Genomic DNA, 17,186 nt, shown 5'->3' on the forward strand with positions numbered 1-17,186 from the left:
GTCCAATATCACCCCCCATTGGTTACTTTAGAAAACTTAATTAGAATACTGTACACATTACCTTCATGGGTTATTTTGGAATACCCAAACTGAGACAGGAGTCATCATGGATGATAAATTTTCAGTAGTGGGAGTTGACATGGTAATGGGACTTATAAGAAGAAAGGACATGATGACTCATCCCCCCCACCCCCCGCCATGGTATTTTTGTTGTACCTTGCCTCTGCCATCTTGGTGTCCCAGAACTCCTAGATAACACCTGGACAAATTGTTAGAGTCCTTCCAGCAATGGGATGTGTTCTTCAGAAATGGCTTTCTATGAGATTGCTTGATATGATGGGCTGGTCACCAGACCTTTCATAAAGACCCAAGTCACCTAGGCTATCCAGAGTGAGCTGGAAGGAGTATTTATCCCATCAGAGTCTAGAAACCCTCATGTAAATAAATTTCTAATAAAACTTAGAATTCTAAATCTGACTTCAAATTCAAGATTTGAATTCAGCCATCAAATTTCTTTAGCCTCTATTAAGCCAGCAGCTATGCTAATAGATAGAACTTATAGTTACATAAAACCAGAGTGCTCTTTCAGTTGCCATTCAGAATTTTCCCTAGAAATTCCAAGATAGAATTAGGACCTCCCATTCTCACACAATCACAACACAGATCTCCAAACATCCTGGCTTTTCCTATACACCTTAAGTACCTGCCCAGCAAATTGCTAAAATCATAGGCAAAAACCCAAACTTTCCTGCCAATCAAGTGGCCAAAGCCTGAAATTGGCTTAGAAGACCCCCAAATGGCTCAGAAGAGTTCCAAATGACAAGAAAATAAAAAGAAAGCCTGTTGGTAGAACATACCAGGCTCTGCAGATTTCAAAGTTTAATCTATCTGCTTCAACAAAGAATGGTAAGGGCAGTTAATGCTGGATCAAAATGAAAAGGAGGATCTCAAAACAAAATTAGTTTTGCAGCTGCAGGTGCCAACCCACCCAAAACAACAGTTCTGTTACTGGGACATTTGACCACCACAGGCTTGATTGTGAGGGCCCCTACAGACTGTATTTGGTCAATACCTGTATCAGGAATTTAGTTAACAGAAGAGATAGATGTTAATAAATTTAAAAAGTGAATTTGTTCATGGTTTGGCAACCATGAACAACTAGAAAGATAGCCCATTCAAATCTGTCTTCCTTCCCCACTCTCTTTTGTTTCCCAGTCATGAAGTGAATGGTTTTGCTCTGCCATGGGCATACTCCATGGTGTACTACCTCAGCACAGGCACAAAGCAATGAAGCCAACTGATCATGAATTCAAAGCTCCAAAACTGAGCCAGAATAAATCTTTTCTCTTAATTGATGACATGAGGTATTTTTTTATAGACATTGAAACCTGACTAATACATAGAAGTTTGGGTTTGATTAACCCCTGACAAAGTAAAGCCATTCTATTATCTTGAATCACAAAGCCAATGAATTTCCTTACTCCTGTCCCAACACTGGAATGATTTTGATGCTGCAGCCAGCTACACAGTTCCATCATGTGGTAAGGTACTCACTATTCTGTTATCAATAAATAACACCTACACTAAAAACCCAGCATCAGCCTAAAAACTAAGTTTAGCATATAATTAGATCCCCAACTCACTAAAGTTCCCTTTATGTTGTTTGATGGAATTTCACAGGCACTCCACTCAAGGAGAAGCAAATTGGAGAGAGAATTAATTAAGTATATCAACATCCTTCCTCACTATTCAGACTTTATCCCCAGGAAGATGAGACCTCTATGTCCATGATTATAAATATATTGGTTTATATATACATATAAATATTGATATTATATTTATAAATAAAAGTACATATGATTAAAATATTAAGTAACTTCTGGGTTTTTGATATATTCCCAAATCATCAAAAAAGGTTAGCCCAAGCCCATTTAGTTGTTATAAATTCTTGAACTTTAAAAAGTATATCTGCTATATAGCAGAAAATAAAATGCTAATATAGAAGATAACACATTTTCTTATTATTCTTACTATTATAAAACAGTTTAAGTGGAAAACTGAGAAGCTGATTATAACTCCTTGTCACCCATTTATGATCATTTTTGCTAACACACTAGTCAATATAAGAAACAAATATGCTTAGAGTATTTGGATTTGGTTTCCTACTCAAAATGAGACATGAAGCTGAATTAGAAACACTCCCACCATACCAAGTCTAGTTCAGTTGAAAGGAATGATCCTGATAAAGTACTATTTCTGCAAGGGGTTAAATGTACCTCAGAACTTTTTAACCAAGCAAAGACACAAAGAAATGTTTTCTTCTTTACAGTATTTTAAGAAGTTAAGGGAAAAAAAACTTTGTCCAGGAAAACCAGGTGCCCTTCAAAAGACAAACTGCTGAGCTTAAAGGGGACAGGGAACAGTAGAGTTCAAATCCATTTTGAAGAAGCTTCCAACAGCTTCATGAGAGATATGATGCATCTCTGATAAGAATAACGGATTTGGCTCATTACCTGCTGAAAACATTCCGTTGAGAGATGGACTATTCTTGAAGCAGAAGGAAAATATTCAACTTCCTTTAAAATTGGTGTAGGGGTCATTGGTAAGCACGGGCCTATTACCAACAGGTATTAAAAACAATCTAACATAAAAGCTGCCTTCTAGCAGATCACCTGGATTTTAAATTGACCATAAAAAATCAGGTCAGGCTTGCAAAAGATGCAACTAATATCAACAAACATCCATTGAAATGAATCATGGAATCATTCTCTTCTATGGTAACTTCTAAGAATGAGAAAGAAAACAATGTGGTGACCTTTTAGAGTCACTCTTTTCCTGTCCTGTACCAGCTGTCATACAATTTTCTTGCTTCTTTAATAAACGATCTTTAAGACACTATTTAAAATAGGCAACTTATTCCTAGAAATACCTTCATCAAAATTCAGCAAGATAAGCTTGTAACATGGTTTCCTAGATAGAAATAGAAAATTTAAAAAGTGGTCTACTAAAATACCAAAACAGCAAATTGAAAATTTAGCTCACACATTATATAAACACCTAGTAATGGAAATAATATTGCTAAACTACTATTTCTGACAGACTGACTATAATTTTATCCCACTTCTCTAATAGCTTTATTGCACATTGAAATAATACCTTCTTTGATTAGATTCATTAAGCATCATTTGCATTTTAAAATATCAGTTTCAACCACAGATAGCAGTAAATCTAAAAGATAATAGGCAACAGCTCTGGAGAAGGGTCTCTGTTGTTTAGATGAGCAGACATTCTTCTCCTTAGCATGCCAGAGAGAGATACATAGATTGACTGATAAGGTGACTACTTTAAGATATAAAGTGTTGAACTCTCAAATTTAAAAAAAAATTATTAGCATCCTTATCCATATAGACAGGGTTTAGTGTCTAAAGTTTGCCTCAAGCCTGACCATAATATTCACCACCAAAATTGGGACATTTTGACATATTTTGTGTATTGTCATTCACTAATGAAAAAAGTAGGACTCTTAAGGACTCTTCTTTTGATTACTTGGGAGTATAGTGTTTCCTCTCATCATAAGAGAAGCATGCCTAATACTCCTATAGGGTCTTCCCTACTTCTCTGAGTCTTAATATCCCTCTTGGGAAATTACCAGAATGTGTTCCTTTTGAACACTAAGATACTTCCCTAAAATTGTTGGATACTTTTTCAAATGGGTAATGTGTTAGCAAGATACCTTGGGCTCAAATTTCAGTTACATTACTCATTAGCTGTGGGATCTTTGAAGATTCGCTTAACCTATGTAGAAACTCTAATTTCCACAGCATAAAATATGTAATAACATCAAGTTTACAGGGATAATCAATACAAAATATTGTGGCTTTGTATTTTAAGTCCATCACAATCTCCCTACACACCAAGGTTGTTCAAACACAAGAGACTTGATTCCAGATCTTAATATCAGGATAAGGCTCTCTGCTCCTTGACACGAAGTCATACTATTGTGGCACTTGGCAGATCAGCCTTGCATCATCTTCATCTGTGTGTAAGACTCATCTGCACTCCCAACTCTTTGAAGAGAGTTGTCATGTAGCCTTATGATCAGAGATGTCAAACTTGGAAACAGCAAGGCATTCTAGAAATGCAAGATGTTTTATGATAATTATTATCATTAGCCTTTGTATTACTAGCACTTGATATGATGCCTCTTCTTAGCTAAAGTGAAAGATCATTTGCCTTTGGCTGTGTGTGGTTGGTAGTTTCAAACATTAGACTTTACACATGCCAATAGGTAATGTTTTTCTGAACAAATAATTTTGTCCTAAACAAATACTTTTCTCACAAGCTTTCTGAAAGTGAACAGCAAGAGAAAGAAAATATTTTGGGGTTCATTAAATCTTTCACTGAAAAACATTCACCAAGAATGTATAGGTTGGGTGTTATGCTCATGAACAGGATACAAAATCATTCTGCCAGTGTATCTCTTGAAAGAGGGTAAGTTCAATGTCAATAGGGTTAGGGAATGAAGATGAAATTGTAATCCCGAAGTTCATTGCAGCAAATAAGTTCAATAATGCAGATTAGATATTTCCTTTCTCCCTTTTTCCCATAGTCTTTTTAATTTTGTATCTTAAACATCTCACAAACTGTACATTTTTTCCCTTTCAATGGCCATCAGCCTGGAACAAGTTGCCTTGGGCTATTTACAATAACATCCCATTTTATTTCAGCACATCAATTTAATGTCACCCTTGAACTCACCAATGCATTCTCCCCATACTCTGTAATCTAAATTACTTTTAAAGGAAGACTTTAGATTAAGACATCCCTACTTAAACTTCTTCAGTGGTGAAGACCTTACCTTTTAAACTAACAATAAAATCTTCCTCCTCTCTCATCCTCTTACTTTTTTGCATTATGCTGTCCAATATATAAATGAAACATATTTGGTTACCCAAACCCATTGCTATTCTATTGACATGAACAACATTCTGTATATCTCAGTTTGAATGTTACTTCTGGGAAATCTTATCCAATCTTCTAAACCAAAGTGAGTTCTCCTGATATCCTATGTCATTGCATGTGTCACATTTTAAGTTGTTTAACAATCTTCTTCATGAGAAGAACAGTTTTTTTCTTGTTAGCTATCAGGACTGGATATTTGGACATACAAACTGTGTGGTAGCGCAGAGTCCTACCTATAGCAGGGTTCTGCATTTGGTTTAATGCTCTGCTATCACTCTACTAAAAATTTTAATCAATTTCCAATAAAGATTCCAACATTTTCATTTTACATTGAGTTCTGAAAATTGTCTGGCTGTTCTGCTTGTCATTTTTTTTAAAATTAATTTTTATTGTAGGTTGTTCAAAACATTACATAGTTCTTGATATATCATATTTCACACTTTGATTCAAGTGGGATATGAGCTCCCATTTTTACCCCATATACAGATTGCAGAGTCACATCAGTTGCACAACCATTGATTTACATATTGCCATTCTGGTGTCTGTTGTATTCTGCTGCCTTTCCTATCCTCTACTATCCCCCCTCCCCCATCCCCTCCCCTCTTCTCTCTCTACCCCCTCTACTGTAATTCATTTCAGCGGGCGCGGTGGCACGTGCCTGTAGTCCCAGCTACTCGGGAGGCTGAGGCAGGAGGATCGCTTGAGCCCAGGAGTTCTGGGCTGTAGTGTGGCTATGCCGATCCGGTGTCCGCACTAAGTTCGGCATCAATATGGTGACCTCCCGGGAGCTGGGGGCCACCAGGTTGCCTAAGGAGGGGTGAACCGGCCCAGGTCGGAAATGGAGCAGGTCAAAACTCCCGTGCTGATCTGCTTGTCATTTTTACTAACCACTTTTAACACAATGCCTGAAACATAATAGACACCTAATAAACGTGCATAAGTTTAATAGACAATCAAATGAAGTACTTATCTCCCACTTAGCTTTCCTCCTCTGGAAAGAGTAAGCCCTGTCACATTAATTTATTTAGTCATCGGTTAACTACCTTAAACTAGCAATCATATTGCAGATCTTGAAAATGTAGCAAGCCTGCATCATATATTACTGCACTACATATTTTCTATGATTTTCCCCCTTCTTCTCTATGCTGACTTGAGGGTCTCCATAGAGCCACTTCCCCCTCCTTCAGCCCCTAGAGCAATAGAAATGAAACTTTAAAGGTGTCATTAGCCTAAGTGAGTAACAGATTAAAGGCACATTTTCAGAGATAGGTTTTTCTTCCCAAAGACTGAATAAAAAAGAAAAATGATGATGAAACAAGATATTTTTTGATTGAAGAGAAATCAATGATGGGAATGGAGACCTAAATGTCAAAGGGAAGGAAGGAACTTTCTTTAGGAGGATCAAGATATACAGGAAGGTGTCCAGTACCAAGTTGTTAAACTGAGACTACCTACAAACTACTGCCTGAGAACAATAGGATTTCAAGGTGAAGGTGCAGGAGTGGAGAGAGAATACATTCTGTGAATTTAAAGGGAGAATCTTACATCTGGACAAAGTAGAAAAGAACTGAACATCCTAGAAAAATTACTATGACCTGGGTAAATAGCGGGTACACTGTTGTCATTAATTAAAAGATTTAGTATTACCTCATAAGGTCTAAAACAATATAAAATATGGTTTGGGGGCTTTTGCTCATCCATGATTTGTTATGAGCTCAAGATAACATAAGGAACTTGTGATAGATGTAAATCAATAAGCACATTATTTATTTGAGTCAACTTTTATTGTCAAATCCATAATTTCCCAAATGCTTTTTATCATGTCCCATACAAGTAGCAACTCAAAGCCCTGTTACCTTTGGTTAACTCTGGTCTACAAGACCATTGTTTTTCTGGGCATCTTCTTTTGGATTCTACTAAGGGTAAGCATTGTCATTGTTCACCCCAGCAATTTTCCCTTTTCTCTGTCTCTTATTGTTAACCAATCCATTTATATAACTAGTATATCTATCCTTAAAGATGCTATTATATTCAGTCAGATTCTAGCATAAAACATGGTTCTTTTTAACTCAACAGTCTACTGCACATTTTTTTAAAGATATATATAGAGAGAATTTTTAAAAATATTTATTTATTTTTTTAGTTTTCGGTGGACACAACATCTTCATTGGTATGTGGTGCGGAGGATCGAACCCGGGCCGCACGCATACCAGGCAAGTGCACTACCGCTTGAGCCACATCCCCAGCCCTCTACTGCAAATTTTTGTTCCAAACCACTACATATCAGTTTGACAGGTTAGCTGTTTGAATGTAAATTTATTTTCTTTATGGTCAAGTGTGTAAATACATATATGTGTATGTGTGAATGTACATGGGGAGAGAGAACTTCAGTAGATGTTTATATGGTGATAAGTTATTTAATAAGTGAGTCTTAGATGATTTAATGACTTTTTCCCAAAAAATAAAGTAGTTTGGCAACAAGGGAGAGTTATTTTATTCCAGTTTCTATCCAAAGCTATTTGATTGATGAAAACTAAACATAATACTAAAAAGTTGGAGTAAGAAGCCACATTTCATGGTATATTTTATTGTACTAATTTTTGTGGGTTGTGGCAAAAAAATCAAGCCTTTTTCAATGTCTATCTAATAAACTATTCCTATACAAAGATGAACTGTTGTGGAAAGTAAAAAAAAAATGCAAAGAAAAGAAAAAGGAATCAAGTTATATCTTGCTGAGAAAAAAATTGATTTTAATAGATTTTTCAAACTCTCATTAAAAGGATTAACAGCAATGACTTTTGTATCCCAGTGAATCAAAGTAGCTATATACTTTGGATCCAGCAGGTGGTCTATGGAAAAAGCCTTGAATGAATCTGACTAGAGTTCCATTGATGTTGAGAAAGAAAGCTTGTCATTAAAAGTATCCATTGAAACTGTGAAATCATAAGTCATTAGGTCTAAAGAAGCAAAATGAGGATTGCTGCAAGTGAGAGAAAATTTGGTTTTGAAATATTTTTTCTTGGATAATAAAAAGTATGAAATTTGTAGCTTTTCTAGATGTGGGAATGGGTAGTGTTTCTTTCTTGGATCCTGTAAGATTGTCATTAATATTTATTTTCTATTTTCAGATATTGATGCTGAACATTTTCAAGTTTTCTACTACTCAGACATCTTCTGCTCTAGTCAGTGGCGCACACACACACCTCTCTAAGCCTCACATTCTTATCTGTAATTCTGTAATATTGATGACATTTACAATATCTTGGCAAAGGGGTTTTATAAGATACTCTGTGTAAAGCACGTTGTCTGGACTATGCTAAGATTTCATTAAATCTTAGCTATTAATATTACTACTACTACTACTGAGATTAAGCTCATACGTGATATCCCTAGAACTTAAGAGTATATCTTTCTTAAAATAGGTTTGGTCTTGGTTCTCTCTTGCAGCAGAGCATTTAAGGTTTGATTCCTAGGATACTTAGATTTATTGTGGCATGGATATTTATTGTCCATAGTCTATTTTCAGATATTGTCCATGGTCTCTATATGCTCCCTGACATCTCCTTGAAATGTTTTCCACTGGAATATACTTTGATTTAACTGTAACACCGTACAGTCTTTCAAATTTAGACAGTGGAAAAAAGTTGTAAGGAGCTGCCATGCCCTCAGTGAAATCAACATAGAGAACCTTAAGTTGGTCAAGTTTGCATTCCATAACTCAAAAATATAGACGGCCAAGATGAAGTAGAGAAATCTTTATTTACTATTATCCTCAGAATAGTCAAGATGCAACTCTTCATAAATGTGAGCAGTTTACAAGCAAAGTCTTGTTGAATCTTCGTGACAACCACAAAAGGGAGACGTCTCGGTTTCCTTATCTTGTGGAGTAACAAATACAGTTAAAAAGAGAAATGACTTTCTTAAGATTGTAACAGCCAACTTGGCTCTAAAATTCTATGAACAGGTGGGACACTTGCAATTTGGAAGAAAGTTTTTACCTCTTGCAATTTCATCTTTTACATTTCCAGGGGTTGTTTTCATGACTTAAATGAGGTAATTTATATTAAAGAGTAAATGTTAGTTATTACTGTCACCAAACTAGAATATAGTAGAATAGAATAGGATTTTATACTGAGCTTCTAAGACTCCTAAAGCCATTCTGAATCACAGAATGCAAATTCCTCCTGATTTGAGTCTATAACATGGTGCTGCATTCTGCAATTTATTTTTTAACTAGAAGTCTGAAGCTGTGTACCTAATAAATCTTAGAAAACTTGTCATTATCCAAGTAAATATTGTCCTTCCTCTTCTTTATTCAATAAGTGTGATGATAATTATTTGTTCATTTGATAAACACATATTGATGATCTATTATGTGCTAAAAAATAGATTAAGTACTGGAACTACTACGAAGGGCTCACAATCTAGGAGAAAAGATAGATACAACACTAGCAAATGTCAAGTTAATAAGATTAGCTTTAGTTTTAAAAATCACCATAAACAAGTTTTCCAGGAACTCTTTAGAACCAAATGAATAGCTAAACCAAACTTCAAAACGCAAATGATAAGGACAAAGAAAACATTCACAAACTTACAAGTATGTGGTTTTTTTCCTGCTGACTTTCTGTGAGAGCCTAAGTTTGAAATTCATTGGTAAAAGTAAACTTATGGACAAGGGCAAAAATCATACATTACTATAGAAGTAGTGAATAAACTGCCTTTAATTCTACTATAAAATGGAAAAGAAAAAACTATTTTAAAAACTATAAATTAATTATGCTAATATATAAATTATGCAAATATATGTAAATTAGGATATATAATGTGAAGGGAGTGTTAAAAATAGAGCTCTTGATATTTTAGAGATAAGTAAGAACAAAAACACAACTTACAATAACTTATGAACTACAGCAAAGTTAGTGCTGAAAATATGTCAAGATCGTTGTACTGTCATGTGTAACTAATTAAAACAAATTAAAAAAAGAAAAAAAAACTTAGTACTGAAAGTTTATACATGAAAATTGTATTAAAAAGAAGAAACATCTTGACAACCTAGCGAAACACGCTTAGAAGAGCACTCTAAGGGTAAACTTAGTTAAAAAAAAAAAGAAAAATATATTAAATGTCAGAACAGAAAAATATCCAATGAAAAATAGAAAAACTACAGAAAAATCAACAAAATTTGAATTGAATTTTTAAAATAAAATAAAAAAATAGACAAACCTGTGTCAAGGCTAAGGAAAATTTGAGAAGACTCAAATGAGGAGAAATTATAATAGATGTAAAAGGTTATAAAAAGGAACATGATTTTTATATCTTCTATAAAAAAGAATCATGAAACTATTATAAACAATTATATCCTAACACACTGGATAACTTAGAAAAAATGGACAAATTCCTAGAAACGTACAAACTGCTAAGCTAACATCAAGAAGCAGCAGAGAGCATGGACAGACTGGTAACAAAATAAGGGGGTTGAAGTGGCAATAAAAAACCTCCCAACAAGGAAAAATTTAGGAGCAGATAGCTTCAGAATTTAATTTTGTCAAAATTCAAACATTCAAAGAATAGGTGATGCCAAATCTTTTTAGATGCTTTCAAAAAATAAAGGAGATACTTGTGAACCTTTTTTAGAACCCCGAATTACCCTGACGCCCACGTCAGATGAACACATTGCAAGAAAAAATTACAGGAGACTATCTTTGATGAACACACATGCAAATAGACTCAATAAAATACATAAGAAGGCAAATTTGACAACATGCTAAAAAGATTATATACCATGATAATGGTAGACTTATCCCTGGTTTACAAGTTTAGTTTATTAGACATGAATCAACCAATGTGATACAGAAAATTAACAGAATGAAAAATCAAAAATACCTGATCATCTCAGTAGATGGAGAAAATCATTTGATAAAGGGTCAACATCCATTTATGACAAAAACTTTCAAGAAAATAGTTATATATGGTAACTTCCTCAACACAATAAAGGCCTTATTTGAAAAGCACGCCACTACTGTCTAAAATGTGGATAAAAACTTAAAAGCTTTTCCTATAAGATTTGGTAAAGTGCAATAATGCTCACTCTTGCCACTTCTATTCGGTATAATACTGGAAGGACTAGCAAGCCCAACTAGATAAGAAAAAGAATTGGCATCCAAATGAGAAAGAAAGAAGTAAAATTATATCTGTTCTCAAATGATATCAGTTAATATATTGAAAACCATAAACATTTTTTAAAACAATCTGTTTGAACTAATGAACAAATTCAGTAAAGTTGTATGTTTGAAAATCAACACAAAAATCAATTATATTTATTTATGTCAATAACAATCTATCTTAAAAAGAAACAAAGAAAGTGATTCTATTTCCAATAGCACCAGGACATAAAATACTTATGAATAAATTTATCCAAGGATGTGAAAGACCTGTACACTTAACACCATAATACACTGACAGAAGAAATTGAAGACAAAAAGAAATTGAAAAATATCTAATTTTTTCTAATGACATTTTTCACAGAATAGAAAAAATCAATGCCACATATCTGATAAGGATTTAATATCTAAAATATACAAGACACTTACCAAGCTCAATAGTAAAAATGCAAACCAATTAAAAAGAGGATGAAAGAATTGAATAGACATTTTTCCAAAGGAAAAAAAATAGACAAACAGGTAAATGAAAAAAATGTGCAATGTCACTAATTAGGGAAATGTAAATTGAATCCATATATGTAATATCACCTTATTCCAATTAAAATGTCTATTATAAAAAGATAAAATTCTAGGTGAGTTGTTGCATGGTAAGCCCAGATACTCCGGAGGCAGAAGCAGAAGGATAACAAGTCAAGGCTTAGCCCCAACAATTTAGCAAGATTCTGTCTCAAAATAAAAATTTTTAAAAAAGGTTGTAGCTTAATGGTAAAGCACTCCTAGGTTCAATCCAGTACCAAAAAAGGAGTGTGGGGGAAAACAAGAACAAGAGTTGGTGACAATGGGAAAAGTACCAACCTTTCCACACTATTGGTGGAAATGTAAATTAGTACAGCCATTGTGGGAAAGAGTAAGGAGGGTTCCCTCAAAATTATATGTATGATTCAGGTATCCCACTGCTAAGCACATATCTATAGGAAATAAATTCAATATGTTGAGGAGACATCTGCACCACCATATTTGTGGCAGCTATTCATAATAACCATGAAATGGAAAAACCACAGTATCTGTTAACCATCAAATGGAAAAAACCTCAGTATCTGTCAAATGATGAATGCATAAAGAAAACGTGTTACACACAAACACCCAATACAATACTCTTCTATTATTAATGAATAAAATCCTGTCACTTTGAACAACATAGATTAAACTGGATGTTACTTTGTTAAGTGAAATAATTCAGGCACAGAACAAGTATTACATAATCTCACTCATGTGGAATATAAAAATGTTGATCTCATAAAGGTTGAGAGAAGAATGATGATTAGTAAAGATTGGGGAGAATAGGAAAGAGGGAAGATTGGGAAAATATTGATTATTGGGTACTAAGATATATTTAGGAGAAAGATGTTTTCGTTTTCTAGGTACTATATATCTACATATTTAAGGAAATGAAAAGCTAGGGCTGGGAGTATAGCTCAGTGACAGAGCTCTTGCCTAATGTGTATCTAGACTTTGGGGTATGTTCCTCAGCTTAAAAAAAAGAAGGAGGAGGAGGAGGAAGAGGAGAAAGAGGTGAAGAAGGAGAAGAAGAAGAGGAAGAGGAAGAGGAAGAAGGAGGAAGGATTTTGAATGTTTTCATCAAAAAGAAAGAATAAATATTTTTCCTATACACCAACAATAAATCTGCTGCTAAGGAAATCAGGAACTGGGGCTGAGGTTGTTGCTCAGTGGCAGAGCGTTTGCCTCGCACATGTGAGGCACTGGGTTCAATTCTCAGTACCACATAAAAATAAATAAACAAAATAAAGATATTGTGCCCATGTATAACTAAAAAAAATGTAAAAGTGACTTTTAAAAGAAAAGCATCAGAAAATGATTGTATTCACAAAATCCTCAAAAGAATAAATCTAATCAAGAAGGTGAAAGATTCTACAATGTACATTCTAGAACATTGAAAAAATGGCTTGAAGAAGACAGAAGTCTGTAAAGACCTTCCACATTCAGCAATAGGAAGAATTAATCTTGTTAAAATGGCATACTACCAAAATCAATATACATGTTTAATGAAATCCCTATCAAACTATCAATGATATTTTTTACAGAACTAGAAAAAAACTGATTTAAAATGCATTTGGTAAAACAAAAACCTTGAATATCCAAAGCAATTCTAAGCCAAAAGATCATGGCCAGAGGCATCACAATACCTGACCTTCAAAGTATACTATAGAACTAAAGTAACAAAAACAGCATGTTACTGGAATGAAAACAGACACTCAGACCAGTGGTACAGAATAGATGATACAGACACAAATCCACACAGATAATGTCATTTGATCCTTGACAAAGGTGCCACAAACATACATTAGAGAAAAGATAGCCTTTTTACAAATGGTGCTGGAAAGTCTGCCTACCCATATGTAGAAGAAAGGGACTAGATCCTTATCTCTCATCCTGCACAGAAATCAACTCAAAATGAAGACAATGTAAGTTCAACATTGGCACAGACACTGATTTCTTTATCAAGACTCCTAAAGTACAAGAAATAAAACCAAAATTCTATAAGTGGATAGCATCAAATTTAAAAGCATCTGCATAGCAAAGAAAACAAGAATGTGGAGACAAAACTTACAGAATGGGAGTAAAACTTTGTTAGGTATTCTTCTGACAGAGGATTAATATTCATAATATATAAAGAACTCAAACACACACACACACACACACACACACACACACATCAAAAAGCCCAATTAATGAATGGTTCAAATGGTTCATTTTTAAAATGAACTAAATAGATACTTCTCAAAACAAGAAACTTAAATGGTCAACAATGAATGAAAAATGTTCAACATCTTTAGCAATTAGGAAAATGCAAGTCAAACTACACTGAGATTTTATCTTCCACCAGTTATACAAACAATAAAAAATGCTGGGGAGAGTGTAGGGGAAAAGGAACACTTTTACACCATTTGAGGAATTGTAAATTAGTACAACCATGGTGGAAATCAGTATGGAGTTTCTTTAAAAAACTAGAGTGGAACCACCATATAACCCAGTATTTATCCTAAATAATTAAAGTCAGCATACTATAATGATAACATCCACACCCATATTCAGAACAGCACAATTCACAGTAGCCAAATTATGGAACCACTCTACGTGTCTGTCAATGGACAAATGAATAAAGAAAATGTGGTATACATGCACATGAAGTTTTATTCAATCATAGGGAAGAAATTATGTCATTTGCAGGAAAATGAATGGAACTTGAGAATATTATGTTAAGCTAAGTAAGCCAAACTCAGAAGGTCAAGGGTCACATGTTTTCTCTCCTTTTTGAAAGTTAGAGAAAAAAAGGAAAAGAAAATTGTGTTGGGAGACGCTCATGAAAACAGTGGGAAATGGTAGAGTAGAGGAAAGGGACTGAGATTGGGCGGAGGGAAGGGAAAGGGGAAATACTGGAGAATGATATTGGACCAATTATATTGTTAGATTGTATAAAAAATGATGAACATTGAGAAAATAGATAGGTTTACAAATTTGAACATTACACAATGTATCCACATACTGAAACATCACATGGCACACATGAAAATGTAGTTTTTATTAAGTATCAGTGGAGATACTTTTTGAAGTTCAATTTTCATCTATTGGATTTACACAAAATGAGCTAATATTGTGTATCTTGGTTGGAGCCCTTAAGTAAACCTTACACTTACTTTTTTTTTTAGAAAGAAACAATGCCTACAGAAAGTCAATTATATTATTTATTAATTTATAAAATTATACTAATTACATTATTTGTAGTTCCTTATATAGTCATTCTTCCTTATTCCATATGAACAGCTTGAAATTATATGTTCCATTATGATACTTTTCTGTTAAGTTTCCTGCACATTTTAATCCAATTGTTTCTTTATGGGTTCCAAGACAATATTATTAAAATAAAAAGGATCATAAGTATTATAAAATCATTTAAAATTGTACCCTTTGTCAGAGCAAAGATCAATTTAATGTATTTCCAGACTTATCAAGTTTTTAGCAGGTACAGTTTATGGTATATGAGGGGGGCTAATTTAGATTAATATTCTGTCTAAAATGTAGAATCCTTGTTTTCCTTTCTCTGCTAGATAGATGAATAATCACTTATTCCTTTTATTGATACTCTTCCCGGGCCATTTTGGATTAGATACATATAAAGTATATTGTTGAATAATCTTTTTCTTACATGATCTGAGTTGATATATCTTTATCAATGGAAAAGGTATTTGTCTTTCCCTGGTCAGGGCATTGTTTATGATTATCATTAATTTAAAATTTAATTCCTACTTCTCTAACTATCAGGATCATAAAAATGGCTATTCTTAGAGATTCTTCTTTTTCATGTGTAGCTTACCCAAGTACTTCTATATACTGCCTTTCATTTCCTTTCCTTTTTATGTACCCTTGAAATTTGAGAAGTACTTTTTAGTAGATAGAGGTACAGTATATTGGGGGAGGTTAATACATATGTACAGTTTCAACCTTATAACTGAATTCACAACTTCTTGCCAATTTTTTTTTAATTTAACCCTATTCTAACTAGGAAAAAATTTCATCCATTAAATCTTGCTGTTTCTCATATGATGGGATCCATCTGTACCAGAATCCTGGAATGTATTTTTTCCAGAGTTCCTGGTTACTGAACCTGCCAATGACAATGCTGGACATAAAAAGGCCAGAGTCCGGTTGCCATCTTTTTGTCTTTCCCTTAATCCATCTCCATTTACCCCCTTTAGATTTCTGATATCAGTAATCTAGCAGACTTCATTTTTGGTTGTGATATTTTGTATTTTACTATATTTTCACTGGATTCTAGTTAAAGGGTGTTGGGAACGCCTTAATCATCTGCTGGCCCACGTGATCTAACTTGAAGTCATCTGAAACTACTTTGCCTGGCAATAAGTTGAGAACAAGGTCAATGACTTGGGGAAAAACTTCATTTTTGAAGATTCTCACAAGATCAAAGATCTTATCACCTCTCTGAGGTATTCTGATATTAGCAAATCTCAGAAACAAAACAATCCTTTTGCTATTTGGATTAATATTTTCTATTTAAAACCCAGTTCAGGCTTTGTCCTCAAAGCTCCTTAGTATTTTTCTGAGATAGTCTCAAAGAGGAGTGTATCATATTTCAGTCACCTGAACTGGAAGGTTTTCCTTGAACTTCTATTCAATAACAAAGTTAGTTTAAATAGAAATGAAATAATCTCCCAAAGGAAAATGACCATATATGCAGATATAGCATTAATCATACCTAAGAAATCTCTCTGGGTTTGCAAGAACTATAGGACAGCCTCCTCCAGATCCACACAGAGGATGTCTTCTATATGTTCTTTTATTTGTTCTAGCCTAAAATGGCTAGAACACACAGAGAACTATATACTTCCATTCTAAGCACTAACTCTTCTATATCATATTGAGAAAAGGTTATATGTTGGAAGTTTATGTCAGGGGTTAGTTAAAAAGAAATTGGGAAGGTGGCACTGCCATTTTGAAAACTATACATAGACCCTCTTCCATCCTTCCTCTATTGCAGAGGTCATAAGTAATTAAAGTTATATGACTTCTTTTTTCTATATGCATGAATATATGAGCAGAGAATGCTACATTTCCCTTAAATCAATGAAAAACATCCACTGGAAGAATACAGCCAAAAGAAAGACATTGGGGCTAGGGTTGTAACTCAGTGGTAGAGTGCTTTCCTCGAATGTGTGAGGCACTGGGTTCGATTGTCAGCACCACATATAAATAAAAAATAGATGTCCATCAATAACTAAAATGAATAAAATAAATAATTTTTTTAAAAAATGACATCAGTAGTTGTGACTTAATAAATAAGGATTCAATTATATATTTCACAAACATTTTCAGAGCTATGGTATTCTAAAAATATGGGGGGGGAAGTCTTAATTAAGCTTTAAAAATCTTACAATTAGTGGTCTGGGGATGTAGCTCAGTAGTAGAGTGCTTGCCAACCATGTACGAATCTGGGTTTGATCCCTAGCACCACACTCAGAAACTGTA

Source organism: Callospermophilus lateralis, chromosome 16 (assembly GCF_048772815.1).
Source record: "Callospermophilus lateralis isolate mCalLat2 chromosome 16, mCalLat2.hap1, whole genome shotgun sequence".
NCBI classification, from domain to species: Eukaryota; Metazoa; Chordata; class Mammalia; order Rodentia; family Sciuridae; genus Callospermophilus; species Callospermophilus lateralis.